A 16,706-nucleotide genomic window follows, 5' to 3' on the forward strand; every position below is an offset into this window, starting at 1 on the left:
TTTTGTAATCTCAGCTGTCTGTACATATGACTGCAGGACTAAATCAGGCTTCAACAGCTATGACTATTTACTGATAAACACTTTCCAGGCACTGGGATACAGCTGTGAACAAAACGCAGCCCCTGCCTCCTGGGGTTGTCATCCTCATAGGGAGAAAGAAAGCAGGCCATAAACAAAACAGACAAAACATCAAAAACTGATATGGCTCTTCCTGTAAGTCAGGAGCTCATCTGAGGGCTTCTCGCTCCTTTAAGCCCAACAACAACCCTGTGGGGTAGGTACACTTATCACCCCATTTTAAAGACAAAGACACTGAGACACAGGTGTGAAACGTAAAGCAAGTTAGTAGGGTGTAGGAGGTTGGCATTTTGTACTGAAAAGTCAAAGAAGGTTCCTCAGATAAAATGATATTTAAGTGGAAAACTTGAAGGCAGTGAGGGAGTGAGCCATATCTGAGGAAGAGCATTCTTGGCAGAGGGAACAGAAAATGTTCTTATTTAAACAGATTGGAAGTTTATACTTGTCCTGTACTCTCTGATGGGTTTGATCAAATTTGTACTAAGAACAGAAAGATCCCAGTCTTCTTCTGGGAAGTAAATAAGAAATTTTTAAAAATTATTGCTTGTCTTTTCTTTTCTTTGAATTATGCAAGCAGTTCGAGTTATAAAATATTCAAACAGTAGAGACTTACATAAAGTAAACTGTGAAAGTTCTCCATCATGTCTCTCTCCAGAAGAAAAAAGTATGTTGTGAATTTTTCCACTTTTTTTCCATTTTGCATCTTAACATAATTTGCAGGATGCATGTGTATTTTTTTATACTTAAAAAAAACAAAAAACAAAACAACAACACACTGTGTCTTGGAGATGCTTTCCATGTCAGTGCTTGACATTTTATGAAATGGATGTACTGTAAGTAATTTAACCATTTTTCTGTTGCTGGATATTTGGGTTATTACTTTTTTGCTGCTATAATTAGTATTGCACTGTATGTTGTATATTTGTTTTGCAATTATGTGTACTTTTTAATGAGGTATTTCTAAAAGTAGAATCACTAAGTCAAAGGGTGTAACATTTAAAATTTAATAGGTAATATCAAATTATTTTGCAAAAAGGCATTGCAAATTTATACTCCCACATAAAGTTTCTATAAATGCCCATTTCCCTACACCCTCACCCAAGCTGCTACGTAGATTTTTGCCCATCTGATGCCAGTCTAAATGAAACAGATTCAGTTGACTCTCCTTGTGTTTTATTGAAGCATGATCAGAGAATATGGCTTATGTATTTGATGTTCTGGGGACTTTGTTGAGGGGTGTATGTGCGTGGTGTATACCTTTATGTACTTAGATTTATATAGTCAAATTTATTAAAACATTTTATTCCTCTTTTTAATTTATTTGAAACGTGGATATTTTGAGAAGGGTATGTTAAATCTCATGCTGTGATAATGGAAAAGTCATTTTCTTCTGGTTTTGTTGCCTGTTTTTGCAGTATATATTTTGAAGCTATGTAATTAGGTACATGAAAGGTTTGTGCCATAACGACTTGACTAATTGTGTATTTCATCGATAAGATTTTTCTCTCCTTTCATTTTATGTTATTTTTCTTTAATTCTAATTTGACGTTATTATTGCTATATTTACTTTCCTTTTTAAAAAATTATTGATCTTTTTCCAATTGTGTTTTTTCAGTTGTGTGTTATTTTATCTTAGGTATATATCTTATTAACATTAACCTTGTAAACAACATGTAGCTGGATATTTTAAAACTCCAATGTGACAGTCTGTTTATTTTAATAGTAAACTTAATTAATTTACATTTATTGTGATTACTGAGGTAGTTGAACTTAGTCTGCTAACTTTTACATTGGTTGGCTTCTCTGTGTCATTTCTTTCCTGTAATGATTTGAATGTAAAAAAAAAAATCTATTTCAAAATGATTTTTAATGGTTAACCTTAAATTTTTTTTTTTTTTTTTTTTTTTTTTTTTGCGGTATGCGGGCCTCTCAGTGTTGTGGCCTCTCCCGTTGCGGAGCACAGGCTCCGGACGCGCAGGCTCAGCGGCCATGGCTCACGGGCCCAGCCGCTCCGCGGCAGGTGGGATCCTCCCGGACCGGGGCATGAACCCATGTCCCCTGCATCGGCAGGCAGACTCTCAACCACTGTGCCACCAGGGAAGCCCTTAAATTTTTAATATATATCCTTATACTTTTTTTTCAAAGCTGTCAATATCTAGATTTATCTAGTATCCATTGTCTTCACCAAAACAAGAAACGACTCTTAACAGAGTTTCACATTCACTCTCTTGCTCCCTCCCGAATGCACTCTCTCCCTTTCTGATTCTGATGATGGTGGTTGTCTCTTCTTAAAGAAGTATCAAGCCAAAGCTCTACCCCTTTTGCTTACTTCTTACTTATACTCGTGCATTATGACCATAAATGTTTTTATTGTGTAAGTCTGTTTCCATAAAAACATACAGGATTGCTTGATGGTTTTAAAAATATTTACAAATAGTATTACATTGTATGTATATTTTTACAATTTTTTAAACTCATGATTCTTTGTTCCAATTGTTTGATTTGATAAAGTCCAATAGCTCTTTTAAACTTGGACTGTAGTCAATCCTTGAATATCTGGAAATGTCTTGTACCTATTTTGTCTCTCTGAAAACCTTAAGGATTCTCTCTTTATCCTTGATTTCTAAGATTTCTTTCAGAGGTGTCTAAATGTAAGTGTTTATTCAAGATTTTCTCTAATGTCATAATCTGTCCTCAGTCTCTGTGAGAATCATAATTATACTTAAAAGTCTTCTGTTTTTTCTATTAACTCTTGTTCCTTGGATATTAACTCTTCTCTTTTGGAAAAAAAAGAAAAAAAAAAGCATTGTGTTTGGTACTGCCTTTCATGGTGTTGCTTTTCCCAAATGTTTGATGATTTTACTGGAATTCCTGCACCGGGCTGTAAACTCCAGGTGAGCCAGGACCTTGATGGTCTTACTCATCACTCCATCTAGATGAGTGCTCGTAGAAGTGCTCAAAACGTGCAATTTATGTTTACGTCTATGAAACATTTGTGAAGTGAATCACACATAGTTTTCTGCTTGTCCTTGTATTTGATAAGTAATGTTCATCTATTGGTGACTGTTTGTTCTTGTTACCATAGCTTGCCTTTACAGACTGGTGAATGAGAACCCAAAGGAGTTACTAGTCTGGATGTGCCCGTTTTTGGACAACTTTTGGGTATCATGAAAAAGGAAGTGATTGTAGCTTTAGTTATGGTGGTGAACCTTGTATTCATTATTGTGAAGGATCTTTGTACTGCCTTTCTTCAGGAGTGTTAACAAGGAAGCAGTGCACCTGTCCCATCATTTCATGTATTTTTAACAAATCCCTGTGACACTGGGATGTAATGGACTATAAATATATATATATAAATATATAGTCCATTGTATTCTGCTGTGTTTATTAGTGGACTTTTTTTAACTCCATGTGTCTTGGGGATGAGTTGACATCCAGTAAATGAATTTATTACTTCAGTTTGCCTGTTCTATAAACCTACTTCTGTTGTGCTTTTCCTCCTCCTACTGTTTGCCTCTGGGTCCTCCAAAGGTGGGGAGGAAATTTCTCAGGTTGAGTAAGCATCGTGTTAGTTATTTACTTTTGTCTTTTAAGGACATTCATTTCTTTCTTTTGGGGCATGACAGAGCAAACCATAGACTCCCTGGCATATTTTTGGCACATGGGGTGGTATATTAACTATTTTAGTCCAATCGGCTAGAATTCTTTTCCTAGTGGAAGTGTGGATTGCCAGATGGCAGTCTAAAAGAGGAAAATAGCAAATGTAACTATGGTTTTATTTCCTTGAGCACATACAAAAATGTGGCATGTAATATTCTTAGAATGTTCTTTCTAGCAATAGACACATGTCTCAACATTTTGAAGTCTATTGTCTTTTATTTAATCCCCCTCACCCTACCCACCCCCAGCCAGAGTTATCTTACAACTCACATTCTTTAGTTTGCATATCAAAGTTTAGATCCTAAATATTAACTTTCTAGCTTTGGACTCTTTTAAGTTCACTTCTGCAGTTTAATTCTGCTAATTCAGTAATTCACCTGTGGACTCATAGTCTCTAGATTGGGGGTAATTTTGCCCCTCAAGGGACATTTGGTAATGTCTGGAGATATTTTTGGTTGTCACAACTTGAGGGACCACTGGCATCTAGTAGGAGATAGAGCTGGGTATACTGTTAAACATCCTGCAGTGCACTGCCGCCCTTACAACAAAGAATCGTCCAGCCCCAAATGCCAGTAGTGCCAAAGTTGAGATACCCTGTTCTAGATTATCTCCTGAAATCAGCCTGTGTCTACCTTTTCCCTCGGGGGGTCACAACCCACACTTTTCTTGAAATGGTATTTAGACCAGCAAATAAGGGAAATTTTACTGTGTCATGAGTTAAAGTATCTATAATCCCACATGTTAACTTTGGTTAGAATAAAACAGGATAAGTGGTAAAATATAGTGTAACTATTGCTACACTTCTCTCTTTTTTGAAATGGGGGGGCAAACGTGAAGAATGGATGTATTTTTGTTAAACAATGACAAAGGATTTCATAGATATCAAGTCCTTTGTTCTCATATTTTTAAGAGAAGAGATCTTAGGGGAATGCATTCATTAAGTGCAAATAAGTGGGTTTTTTGTTTTTTTTTTTTAAAGCTAAACTGAATTCTCTTTTGTATAAGTTATGTAAGTCCTAACATTGGTAGTGGTTCTTTCCACCTTTTTCAAAAGATACAATATCTGATTTAGGAATCTGGAAAATTTGAACTGATAAGAACTGTTCTATATTCTACTGTTAACAGCAGCATTTTCTTGCAGAAGGTGTTGAGGGAAATGCTGGTGATATGTTGTATTCACCCCTAACTTTAGTAGAATTTAGCAATTAAATTTTATAAACTAAGTAGGTTTGTCTGTGTTGGCTAAATATTGGTTCTAAAACAGAAGTATTGTTTTTGCCTTAAGGTAGTCATCATTACTGCTTTTTCTAATGAAATAAAAACACATATAAACCGCACACGTATACATTTCCTATGCATAAAATAGTATTACTAGTTGTTTCTATTTGTGAAGTAGTATTTTTTAATCTCTTTTTCCTCTTTATTTCAGAAGGAAATTTGAAATTCGGCTTAATTTTTCTTTATTGTGGTAAAAATCACATATACATAAAATTTAGCACCTTAATCAGTTTTCAGTGTACAATTCAGAAATGTTAAATGCAGTTGCCGTTTGAACAAAACCGACTGTGCAGTCAAAAATCCACTTGTAATTTATAATCAGCCCCCTGTGTTTGAGGTTCCTCTGTATCCACATTCACGGATTCAACCAACCAAGTATCGCGTAGTACTGTAGTACTTACTGTTGAAAAAAATCCGCATGTAAGTGGACCCACGCAGTTCAAACTCATGTTGTTCAGGGGTCAACTTTATATTCACATTGTTGTGAAACAGGTCTCCAGAAGTTTTTCATCTTGCAAATCTGAAACTGTACCCGTTTTCCCCTTCCCCCAGCCTGTGGTAAGCACCATTCTGTTTTCTGTGTTTATGGGTTTGACTACATTCATCTGCTAGGGCTGCCATTAACAAAATGCCACAGACTGTGTGGTTTAAACAACAGAAATGTATCTTCTTATAGTTCTGGAGGCTAGAAGTCCAAGATCAAAGTGCCATCAGGATTGGTTTCTCTTCCTGGCTTGTAAATGGTTACCATCTTGCTGTGTCCTCACATGACCTGTTCTCTTTGCGCATGCACAGAGAGAGAGAAAAATCTCCGTGTCTCTTCTTCTGATAAGGACTGATAAGGCCCCATTCTTAACGACCTCATTTAACTTAAGGACTTCCTTAAAGGCCCTATCTCCAAATACAGTCACATTGGTGGTTAGAGCCCTACCTGTATTCATATCCAGCACATGAATTTTGGGGGAGCCACAATTCAGTTCATCACATTGACTACGTTAGATACTTCATGTAAGTGGAATCATATAGTATTTGTCTTTCTGTAACTGACTTATTTCACTTAGCATAATGTCCTCAAGGTTCATCCATGTTGTAGCATGTAACAAGATTGCCTTCCTTTTTAAGGCTGAGTACTATTCCACTGTATGTATATACCACTTTTTGTTTATCCATTCATTCCTCTACGGGCATTTGGGTTGCTTCCACCTCTTGGGTATTATGAGTAGTTCTGCTGTGAACTTGGATGTGCAAATAGCTGAGACCCTGCTTTCAATTCTTTTGGATGTTTTGCTATTTTCTGTTTTGTTTTTTTTTATAGTAGCCATTCTAATGGATATGAGGTGGTATCTTATTGTGGTTTTGATTTGCATTTCTCTGATGATTAGTGATATTGAGCATCTTTTTTGGCCATTTGAATATCTTCTTTGGAGAAATGTCTGTTCAAGTTCTTTGCCCATTTTTTAATGTAGTTATTTGATTTTTTTGTTGTTGAATTGTAGGGTTTCTTTATGTATTTTGATATTAACCGCTCATCAGACATGTGATCTGCAAATATTTTTTCTTATTCCATAGGTTGCCTTTTTATTCCACTGACTGTGTTTTTTGATGCACAAAAGTTTTAAGTTTGATACAGTTCCATCTGTCTATTTTCACTTTCGTTGCCTGTGGTTTTGGTGTCATAGCTAAGAAATCATTGCCAAACTTTGCTTAGTTTTGAAGCTCTATACCTGATGCGCCAGAGTCTACCATTGCCTGAAATAATTTAGAGATAAAAATAAGCGATTTTGAGATTTAGAGGAATTTGTCCTTTTGATTGATAAAAACATAAATCAAATGTTAATTTATGCTAATTTTATATCCAACAAAACATCCAGGACCTGTTAATTACTAATTGCATAACCTGCTGAAACACTTCATATGAGCTTATGTGGATAGTGTGTGAATACGATGCTAGAATGAATGCATGAATGAACAAGTGAATGAATGAATTGATACGTGTCACCAGGCCCTCAAGAGTACTTTATTAAACCATCTCAAGTGAGCGTCTTCTGCTTCCCCACATAGGAGTCACATGGTGACATTGTCCATGCACTGCAATTAGGGACACTGACTTTACAGAGTAGGAGAAACTTACACTTGAGAAATGAATGTACACTTGTTATATTTTATAAGTGAGGAAACGGAGGAGCAGTAAGAGAAACGACTACAGTTAGTCAGTTTGTTAGTCGGTTATAAAGCCACAATTAGAGCCACGTTGTTATGATTCCAAATCCAGTGCTTTGTCATTATATCCTGTAGTCCCTTTTAGGGGACCTGAAAATGTCACTATAAATGTGTACTCTTTCTCAAGGACTGTCGCTGTGGTAGTTTAGAATGTGTCAGCATTTTGATTATGCCTCAAAGTATACTGCTTACTCTATTATACTCAGTGAATATTTATACATATTAATATGTAACTTCGGTAGCAGAAACTTCTGATTTATATTTTGTTCATATCTGATCGTACAGGTCAGAATTTAAGGACACTCCTTAAGGACAATCTCCTTAAGGACAATCTCCTTAAGGACAACACTCCTTAAGGACAATCACTCCTATGAGTGATTTTTTTCAGAAGTCCGTCACCTTAGCTTCTTAGAACAGGAATCCATTGAAAGAAAGTTAATCTGAAAATACAGGAAAATAATCAGGTACCTCTAGGAAAATATAAATGCTTCTTTGGAAAGGACTTTTCACACATTTTATCTGCTAATACCATATTATCACCAAGACTTACCCATCGAGAGACCACTCTTCATGATGAAGCAAGTTGAGCACACACTTCTTTGATCTGTAATTGGAAAAATTCCTCTTCTGAGTGGACTGTGTTAAGTACAGTGGCCTAAATTCAAGCCTATTTTATTTGGAATTCCTGTATTATCCACAAATTCATTTATAATCATTAAAGAAGATACAGGAAATAAGACCATGACTTATAATAAGAGTGAGCGTTTTTTCCTAGAGATTCCAATCAAGCAGGTTTCCTATGAGAAGCAGTTCATCTCTTGGGATTGCTTTCTCGGGGGACAATCCGGTTTCTTTCTTCTGAAAGAACGTGAGATAAGTATTGTCCTGACCTGTGGTGGTAAAGGGGGAGGTGGGGTGACAGGGATTGGATAAAGCAAAGGAGGGGAATGTGTATGTGAAATTGTTTCTTCTCTTTTCTATGCTTTCTAATCATGTGTTGGGTATCTTTATAAGTCAGGTCTGAGGTAATTATCTTAAACTTTCATGTCTGAACAGTTTTGGGTTTTTCTTTTTCCTTTTATTACTTCCTACTGTGCTTGGTATTTTATGTGATACCACAGTAAGAACACAAAGACTTGTACCATAAAGGAACTTGCAGTAAAGTTAAGGCTACGTGGTAAATGTCCCCCCCCGCCCCCCCAAAAAAATTCTTTCAGAAAACCAAAATCTACGTATATACTGAGGAACAGCTTTTCATAGAAAACAGTATTCACTAGCTGAATTGAAGAAAAAGGGGGAAAAGTTAGGAAGTGCTCTCCTCCAGTCCACCCCACCCCAGTAAGATCTGAAAAGGGCTGAGCTGCGAATGTGGTGGGTTCTTGGGAGCTCAGTGGCTGCTGCTGATGGGGTGTCGCTGGCTCACAGAGGTGCTGCGGTGGGACAGGCAGTCATCTGCCCACAGAGACGCTCCCATGTACTTGCTTCGCCTATCAGGGTTGCCTCAAAAGCTTCTGTGTGAAGAAAAGCTTCCAGAGCTGATACAAAAATGTTTGAGAACAACTGTTCCCTGTGCTATGCGTTTCCCCAGACTGTGCTTCATTGGCTCCTGGCAAAGCCACTCCTTAGAAAGATCCTACCGAAATAGTTCTGAGGGTTAGAGTGGTCTTCCTTTTGTTAGGCTGAACTCTGCTTCCCAGAAACTCTCATCCGGAACTACCAGAAATTAATCTGCTGTCTCTTGAACATGGCAGCTCTTCAGATATTTCAGATAATCTGGCACTCATTCCTAGATTTTGTCATCTCCAAGCTAGACATCCTCAGATGGAATGGTTTCAAGCTTTCCTTTTCTTGTGCAGTCTCTTTTTTTACTTGGTCCCCTTTCCTGTGACCATCTTTTGTTTTTTTTTTCTTTTAACATCTTTATTGGAGTATCATTGCTTTACAATGGTGTGTTAGTTTCTGCTGTATAACAAAGTGAATCAGCTATACATATACATGTATCCCCGTATCTCCTCCCTCTTGCGTCTCCCTCCCACCCTCCCTATCCCACCCCTCTAGGTGGTCACAAGGCACCAAGCTGATTTCCCTGTGCTGTGCGGATACTTCCCACGAGCAACTGTTTTTACATTTGGTAGTGTATATATGTCCATGCCACTCTCTCACTTCATCCCAGCTTACCCTTCCCACTCCCCGTGTCCTCAAGTCCATTCTCTACGTCTGCGTCTTTATTCCTGTCCTGCCCCTAGGTTCTTCAGAACCATTTTTTTTTTTTTTTTAGATTCCATATATATGTGTTAGCATACGGTATTTTTTTTTCTCTTTCTGACTTACTTCAGTCTGTATGACAAACTCTAGGTCCGTCCACCTCACTACAAATAACTCAGTTTTGTTTCTCTTTATGGCTGAGTAATATACCATTGTATATATGTGCCACATCTTCTTTATCTATTCATCTGTCAATGGACACTTACGGTGATCCATGTACTGGCTATTGTAAATAGAGCTGCAGTGAACATTGTGATACATGAGTCTTTCTGAATTATGGTTTCTAAGGGTATATGCCCAGTAGTGGGACTGCTGGGTCCTATGGTAGTTTCATTTTTAGTTTTTTAAGGAACCTCCATACTGTTCTCCATAGTGGCTGTATCAATTCACATTCCCACCAACAGTGCAAGAGTGTTCCCTTTTCTCCACACCCTCTCCAGCATTTATTGTTTCTAGATTTTTTGATGATGGCCATTCTGACTGGTGTGAGGTGATACCTCACTGTAGTTTTGATTTGCATTTCTCTAATGATTAGTGATGTTCAGCATCCTTTCACGTGTTTATTGGCAATCTGTATATCATCTCTGGAGAACTGTCTATTTAGGTCTTCTGCGCATTTTTAGATTGGGTTGTTTCTCTTTTTGATATTGACCTGCATGAGCTGCTTATAAATTTTGGAGATTAGTCCTTTGTCTGTTGCTTCATTTGCAAACATTTTCTCCCATTCCGAGGGTTGTCTTTTCATCTTGTTTATGGTTTCCTTTGCTGTGCAAAAGCTTTTAAGTTTCATTAGGTCCCATTTGTCTATTTTCGTTTTTATTTCCAATTCTCTAGGATATGGGTCAGAAAGGATCTTGCTGTGATTTACATCATAGAGTGTTCTGCCTATGTTTTCCATTAAGAGTTTTATAGTTTCTGACCTTACATTTAGGTCTTTAATCCATTTTGAGTTTATTTTTGTGTATGGTGTTAGGGAGTGTTCTAATTTCATTCTTTTACATATAGCTGTCCAGTTTTCCCAGCACCACTTATTGAAGAGGCTGTCTTTTCTCCATTGTATATTCTTGCCTCCTTTATCAAAGATAAGGTGACCATATGTGTGTGAGCTTATCTCTGGGCTTTCTGTCCTGTTCCATTGATCTATATTTCTGTTTTTGTGCCAGTACCATATTGTCTTGATTACTGTAGCTTTGTAGTATAGTCTGAAATCCGGGAGCCTGATTCCTCCAGGTCCGTTTTTCTTTCTCAAGATTGCTTTGGCTATTTGGGGTCTTTTGTGTTTCCATACAAATTGTGGAATTTTTTTCTAGTTCTGTGAAAAATGCCATTGGTAGTTTGATAGGGATTGCACTGAATCTGTAGATTGCTTTGGGTAGTAGAGTCATTTTCACAGTGTTGATTCTTCTAAAACAAGTGCATGGTATATCTCTCCATCTGTTTGTATTGTCTTTAATTTCTTTCATCAGTGTCTTATAGTTTTCTGCATACAGGTCTTTTGTCTCCTTAGGTGGGTTTATTCCTAGGTATTTTATTCTTTTTGTTGCAGTGGTAAATGGGAGTGTGTCCTTAATTTCTCTTTCAGATTTTTCATCATTAGTGTATAGGAATGCCAGAGATTTCTGTGCATTAATTTTGTATCCTGCTACTTTACCAAATTCATTGATTAGCTCTAGTAGTTTTCTGGTAGCATTTTTAGGATTCTCTATGTATAGTATCATGTCATCTGCAAACAGTGACAGCTTTACTTGTTCTTTTCCAATTTGGATTCCTTTTATTTCCTTTTCTTCTCTGATTGCTGTGGCAAAAACTTCCAAAACTATGTTGAATAATAGTGGTGAGGGTGGACAACCTGTTGTTTTCCTGGTCTAAGAGGAAATGGTTTCAGTTTTTCCCCATTGAGAAAGATGTTACCTGTGGGTTTGTCATATATGGCCTTTATTATGTTGAGGAAAGTTCCCTCTATGCCTACTTTCTGCAGGGTTTTTATCATAAATGGCAGTTGAACTTTGTCAAAACCTTTCTCTGCATCTATTGAGATGATCATATGGTTTTTCTCCTTCAATTTGTTAATATGGTGTATCACATCGATTGATTTGCATATATTGGAGAATCCTTGCATTCTTGGGATAAACCCCACTTGATCATGGTGTATGATCTTCTTAATGTGCTGTTGGATTCTGTTTGCTAGTATTTTGTTGAGGATTTTGCATCTATGTTCATTAGTGATATTGGCCTCTAGTTTTCTTTCTTTGTGACATCTTTGTCTGGTTTTGGTATCAGGGTGATGGTGAACTCGTAGAATGAGTTTGGAAGTGTTCCTCCCTCTGCTATATTTTGGAAGAGCTTGAGAAGGATAGGCGTTATCTCTTCTGCAAACGTTTGATAGAATTCATTTGTGAAGCCATGTGGTCCCAGACTTTTGTTTGTTGGAAGATTTTTAATCACAGTGTCAATTTCAGTGCTTGTGATTGGTCTGTTTATATTTTTTATTTCTTCCTGGTTCAGTCTCAGAAGGTTGTGCTTTTCTACGAATTTGCCCATTACTTCCAGATTGTCCATTTTATTGGCATATAGTTGCTTGTAGTAATCTCTCATGATCCTTTGTATCTCTGCAGTTTCAGTTGTTACTTCTCCTTTTTCATTTCTAATTCTATTGATTTGAGTCTTCTCCCTTTTTTTTTGATGAGTCTGACTAAAGGTTTATCAATTTTTTTTATCTTCTCAAAGATCCAGCTTTTCGTTTTATTGATCTTTGCTATTGTTTCCTTCATTTCTTTGTCATTTATTTCTGGTATCATCTTTATGATTTCTTTCCTTCTGCTAACTTTGGGGTTTTCTTGTTCTTTCTGTAATTGCTTTATGTGTAAGATTAGGTTGTTTATTTGAGATGCTTCTTGTTTCTTGAGGTAGGATTGTATTGCTATACACTTCCCTCTTAGAACTGCTTTTGCTGCATCCCATAGGTTTTGCGTCATTGTGTTTTCATTGTCATTTGTTTCTAGGTATTTTTCGATTTCCTCTTTGATTTCTTCAGTGATCTCTTGGTTATTAAGTAGTGTATTGTTTAGCCTCCATGTGTTTGTAGTTTTTACAGATTTCTTTCCTGTAATTGATATCTAGTCTCATAGCGTTGTGGTCAGAAAAGATACTTGATACGATTTCAGTTTTCTTAAATATACCAAGGTTTGATTTGTGCCCCAAGATGTGATCTATCCTGGAGAATGTTCCATGAGCACTTGAGAAGAAAGTGTATTCTGTTGTTTTTGGATGGAATATCCTATAAATATCAATTAAGTCCATCTTGTTTAATGTGTCATTTAAAGCTTGTGTTTCCTTATTTATTTTCATTTTGGATGATCTGTCCATTGGTGAAAGTGGGGTGTTAAAGTCCCCTATTATGACTGTGTTACTGTCGATGTCCCCTTTTATGGCTGTTAGCATTTGACTTATGTTTTGAGGTGCTCCTATGATAGGTGCATAAATATTTACAAATGTTATATCTTCTTCTTGGATTGATCCCTTGATCATTATGGAGTGTCCTTCTTTGTCTCTTGCAGTAGTCTTTATTTTAAAGTCTATTTTGTTTGATATGAGAATTGCTACTCCAGCTTTCTTTTGATTTCCATTTGCATGGAATATCTTTTTCTATCCCCTCACTTCCAGTCTGTATGTGTCCCTAGGTTTGAAGTGAGCCTCTTGTAGACAGCATATATACGGGTCTTGTTTTTGTATCCATTCAGCCAGTCTACGTCTTTTGGTTGGAGCATTTAATCCATTTACATTTAAGGTAATTTTTGATATGTATGTTCCTATTAGCATTTTCTTATTTGTTTTGGGTTTGTTATTGTAGGTCTTTTCCTATTCTTTGGTTTCCTGCCTAAAGAAGTTCCTTTAGCATTTGTTGTAAAGCTGGTTTGGTGGAGCTGAATTCTCTTAGCTTTTGTTTGTCTGTAAAGGTTTTAATTTCTCCTTCAAATATGAATGAGATCCTTGCTGGGTAGAGTAATCTTGGTTGTTCGTTTTTCCCTTTCATCACTTTAAATATGTCCTACCACTCCCTTCTGGCTTGCAGAGTTTCTGCTGAAAGATCAGCTGTTAACCTTATGGGGATTCCCTTGTATGTTACTTGTTGTCTTTCCCTTGCTGCTTTTACTATTTTTTCTTTGTATTTAATTTTTTTTTTTTTTTTTTTTTTGGTGGTACGCAGGCCTCTCACCGTTGTGGCCTCTCCCGTTGCGGAGCAGAGGCTCCGGACGCGCAAACTCAGCGGCCATGGCTCACGGTCCCAGCCGCCCCGCGGCATGTGGGATCTTCCCGGACCGGGGCACGAACCCGTGTCCCCTGCATCGGCAGGCGGACCCTCAACCACTGCGTCACCAGGGAAGCCCTGTATTTAATTTTTGATAGATTGATTAATATGTGTCTTGGAGTGTTTCTCCTTGGATTTATCTTGTATGGGTCTCTCTGCACTTCCTGGACTTGACTATTTCCTTTCCCATAGTAGGGAAGTTTTCAATTATAATCTCTTCAAATATTTTCTCAGTTCCTTTCTTTTTCTCTTCTTCTTCTGGGACCCCTATGATTCGAATGTTGGTGTGTTTAATGTTGTGCCAGGGGCCTCTGAGACTGTCCTCAGTTCTTTTCATTCTTTTTTCTTTATTGTGCTCTGCGGTAGTTATTTCCACTATTTTATCTTCCAGGTCACTTATCCGTTCTTCTACCTCAGTTATTCTGCTATTGATTCCTTCTAGAGAATTTTTTATTTCATATATTGTGTTGTTCATCATTGTTTGTTTGCTCTTTAGCTCTTCTAGATCCTTGTTAAACGTTTCTTGTATTTTCTCCATTCTATTTCCAAGATTTTGGATCATCTTTACTACCATTACTCTGAATTATTTTTCAGGTAGACTCCCTATTTCCTCTTCATTTGTTTGGTCTGGTGGGTTTTTACCTTGCTCCTTCATCTGCTGTGTATTTCTCTGTCTTCTCATTTTGCTTAACTTACTGTGTTTGGGGTCTCCTTTTCTCAGGTTGCAGGTTCGTAGTTCCCGTTGTTTTTGGTGTCTGCCCACAGTGGCTAAAGTTGGTTCAGTGGGTTGTGTAGGCTTCCTGGTTGAGGGGACTAATGCCTGTGTTCTGGTGGATGAGGCTGGATCTTGTCTTTCTGGTGGGCAGGACCGCGTCCAGTGGTGTGTTGGGGTGTCTATGACCGTGTTATGATTTTACGCAGCCTTTCTGCTAATGGGTGGAGTTGTGTTCCTGTCTTGCTAGTTGTTTGGCATAGGGTGTCCAGCACTGTAGCTTGCTGGTCGTTGAGTGGAGCTGGGTCTTAGTGTTGAGTTCGAGATCTCTGGGAGAGCTTTTGCTGTTTGATATTACATGGAACCGGGAGGTCTCTGGTGGACCAATGTCCTGAACTCGGCTCTCCCACCTTAGTGGCACAGGCCTGACACCCAGCCAGAGCACCAAGACCTTTACAGCCACACAGTCATTAGAAAAGGTAGAGAAAAAGAAAGAACGAAAAAAATACAAAAAAGAAAGTCATTAAAGTAAAAAATAATTATTAAAAATAAAAAAATTAAGAAGTAATTAAAAAAAGAAAAGAAAGAAGAGAGCAACCAAACCAGAAAACAAATCCACCAGTGATAATAAGCACTAAAACCTATACTAAAAAAAACAAAAAGCAAAAAAGAAAACGGATGGACAGAACCCTAGGAAAAATGGTAAAAGGAAAGCTATACAGACAAAATCTCACGCAGAAGCATACACATACATACAAAAAGAAAAAAAGGGGAAAAAATAATAAATCTTGCTCTCAAACTCCACCTCCTCAGTTTGGGATGATTCGTTGTCTATTCAGGTATTCCACAGATGCAGGTACATCAAGTTGATTGTGGAGCTTTAATCCGCTGCTTCTGAGGCTGCTGGGAGAGATTTTCCTTTCTCTTCTTTGTTCGCACAGTTCCCGGGGTTCAGCTTTGGATTTGGCCCCGCCTCTGCGTGTAGGTCGCCGGAGAGCGTCATTCTTCGCTCAGACAGGACGGCGTTAAAGGTGCAGCTGATTCGGCGGCTCTGGCTCACTCAGGCCAGAGAAGGAATTGACTAGACAGGAGAAAGAAGTGATGCCTGATTAGCTAAATTCTGACAATATAGGGCTGGTACCTCTGGCTCAGATGTATCAGCCAGCCTTAGGAGCACAGATGGTTCCCCTTCTGTGACAGGACAGAAGGAGATCAGAACTGAAGAGGATGGGACAGGTTTGCATATTAGGTTTTGGAAAGACGAGAGACTCATCTTCCGATGGCTTCTGTTTTATCTGTAACATAGACGTGATAGCGATAGGGGCACGAGGGAAAGAGGTGGGGGTCACGGACAGTTGGAGGTTGGAAGAGGATAAAGAAGATTAAAAATGATCATTTGGAGAGCAGGTGAGGGGTCAGTAGGCATTGTTCATTGCCCATTTGAGGTTTGCCATCCTGAATTTATGGTGATATGAATCTTCCCCTCAGTGTGACTTTCTCCAGCATATCATCTACTTGAGTGTAAACTCAGAAAGCAGAGTTGGGTTCAGCAGGGTTAAAATTGTGTTGTCTCAATGCAAAGAGTGTTGTGTTCTTCTTGTATCATTAAAAGCACAGAATCTACATGGCCTGTTTTAATGAAGATCAAGGGTTGGAAAGTGGCCATAGCTTCTAATCATTTACTGAGAGTTAGTTGTGGTAGAGAAGAAATTGACTTTTAATTACATATTTAAAGCTTCTAAAGTGTTCTTTTAAAGCACACCAGATTGATGGGAAATGAGCTCTTTAAAATATGTTAAGGAAAACGGTATACTTTAAAATGGAGCTTTGGCACTTATTTAAATGTATGCTCTGAGGAGTTAAATTTTCCATAGGATTTTTGTAATCCCACTTTGTAAGGAAATCTATTGGCCTAACATGGGAGGACAAGTATAAAGGAAAAGATGCATAGTTTTTCAAGTCTGCCAGAGTTTTAGTTTGACAGTGGTCATGTAAAGCGACTGCAATGGTCTTGGTTGGTTCTGCTTTTGTTCTAGGCATAGGGAGTGATAAATGAACCTTCGGTTCTAAGGTCATCTGGAGTAGAGGGAAGAAGTCAGTTTCTTTCAGTATCACTTGGGGGCCTTTTTTTTTTTTTTTTAATCCATATGGCTGTAGGAGCCCTCCGGGTGCCTGCACCTCTGT

The 16,706-nt window shown here is 37.8% G+C and overlaps 1 protein-coding gene across 5 annotated transcripts in view; it reads left to right on the forward strand.

Annotated features, from left to right (window-relative positions):
- The window catches only part of UBE3D (ubiquitin protein ligase E3D), a 155,892-nt gene that overhangs the window by 43,984 nt on the left and 95,202 nt on the right, over positions 1-16,706 (forward strand). The gene's annotated exons all lie outside the window — the stretch shown is intronic.

The sequence above is a fragment of the Pseudorca crassidens genome, chromosome 13 (assembly GCF_039906515.1).
Source record: "Pseudorca crassidens isolate mPseCra1 chromosome 13, mPseCra1.hap1, whole genome shotgun sequence".
Taxonomy (NCBI): domain Eukaryota; kingdom Metazoa; phylum Chordata; class Mammalia; order Artiodactyla; family Delphinidae; genus Pseudorca; species Pseudorca crassidens.